Below are 2,145 nucleotides of genomic sequence, written 5' to 3' on the forward strand. Positions count from 1 at the left end.
CATCATCTAACATGGACATGTTAGATAATAATGGAAATACGCATCACGTTTCGCGTGATAGCTACTTCATTCTTAGTGAAATCGAAAGGAGTGCGGCCGAACGAATGAGTTCGACCGTAAAGAATGATGCCATCCTGACCATGCTGCCCGGTATGGACAGAGATGCCCTCCATTCAGCCATCGCCAAGTTCATACAACATAGACTTGACGAGGTGAAGGAGAAAGTAGCCTTGCTTAATCAGCAAGGCTCTCAATAGGCAGAACTGTTGAGGTTACAACAGGTACAGACCCCTGTACCTGGAATGACGCAAATGCGTCGTCCCGAAAGCTTAAAGATTGACATATCTATGCACAGGGGAGTCGAAGAAGACTCCCTCTTAAGATGGTTTGTCGATTTGCACGATGCCATAAGGGCTCGTCACATCGTCGACGAGCAGATGCAAGTCGCATTTGCTCAGTCAAATTTGGCAGGTCGTGCCAAAACTTGGGCACTAGGCCTTAAGTCGCGCGACTTATAAGTCTTTGTGTCGCTAGGCGCTTTTGTGGTTTCGGCTCAAACAGACGTTTCAACCACCTAGGGCTGAGTCCAGAGCTCGTTCAGAGCTTCTGAAACTCAAGCAAGGCAAGTGTGATGTTCACGCATATGCCCAGCGCATACGACTCTTAGCGAGTTGTATGACAAATAACCCAGTCCATGAGCACACGTTGATTACGGTTTTCATGCAAGGTCTTACGGATGGTCCCCTAAAGACCCACCTGTTCCGCTTGGAACTGGATACGCTTGATGAAGCAATATCCGTTGCGGAACAGGAGGACTCTAGCTTGAGACAGGCTCAACCTAGTTAGTCATCGTATAGTCCTCTGGAACGACACGAGCTTGGAGGTCCAGAACCTATGGACCTCTCCTATGTCGAAAGCGAGAGACCTCGCTTTTCGACCAATAAGTGACTGCAGAGATACACTCGCTGTCAAAAATTAGGACACTACGCTCATGAGTGTAGTGCCCCACGCCCAGCACCGAAAGGAACTGAACGTAATTTTGGACCGTATACAAAAAGGGCAACGGTCGCGGGTCCGATGTTGCTGCGAAATTGTAACAGCGAAGCGGACCGCCAAAAATCCGCAAAATTCTAAAACTCACCCTTGCTTGATCCTAAGCTCGGGGTCAGTAGAGGCGCAACGCCCTACTGATCCAGCAACTTCAAGAGAATTTGAAAATCTCTTGACTAAAGTTGCTCCAGACACACAATCATTATGTGTCTCTGCACCTGGTGACGAGGTATCCCTCATCACCTTGAAGTTAAAAGTGACAAATGATTTGTCACTCAGAGCCCTAGTGGACTGCGGAGCGTCGAATAACTTTATTCGTCGCCAGTCACTAGAGGGTCGTAGGCTCAAATATGTTGAGCGCGACATCCCTCCAACGAGGATGACGGTGCGTCTAGCGACAGGCGCATCGATAACAGTAATGAAACGCGTAGTGAAATTTCACTACACGTTAAGAGATTTACAGTATGATGATGATTTCATCGTACTGGATTTGGATGACAAATTTGATGTCATCCTAGGTTTACCTTGGCTCAGAAAATACGAGCCAAGGATCAGCTGGCAGCATCGATCCGTAAAGATGCCTGCCACTTGTTCATCAGATGGCCATCTGATGAACGTCTTGGAGCGTCCACAAGCGTGTGGATGTACTACGAGTGAGTGCGATGGCCTCACTTGTGGTACGGTCGTTAGTACAACCGCACAAGATCACAGTGTGATTACCAATCACAATGTGGAGTCAGCTGCCGGCGGCTGTGTTAATGCACAGGCAGCGCCGAAGGTCCACCACTCGAAAAGGTCGAGTGGATTGGGACATGAATGTACGCTTAGTGGGCGACATTCAAGGAGTATACCGGTTGCCCAGAAAGGACAACACGATGATCCAAGGTCGAGTAGAGAGTCGACCGTAGTGGACCCGACTGTGATAGCGCAATCACACTCGGAAGACGTTGAGGGAAGAGGTCCCCACGTATTTGAGGAGAAATCCCCTCAAATGGTAGAAGTTACTAGACTTCTAAATCCCGAGGGATTAATCCCCCGGCAGCCTGTGGATAAATCCCAGGAAGAAACCGAGACATTAAATGTCTTGGTTAATGA

Source organism: Bremia lactucae, linkage group LG13 (assembly GCF_004359215.1).
Source record: "Bremia lactucae strain SF5 linkage group LG13, whole genome shotgun sequence".
In the NCBI taxonomy this organism is placed as follows: Eukaryota; Oomycota; class Peronosporomycetes; order Peronosporales; family Peronosporaceae; genus Bremia; species Bremia lactucae.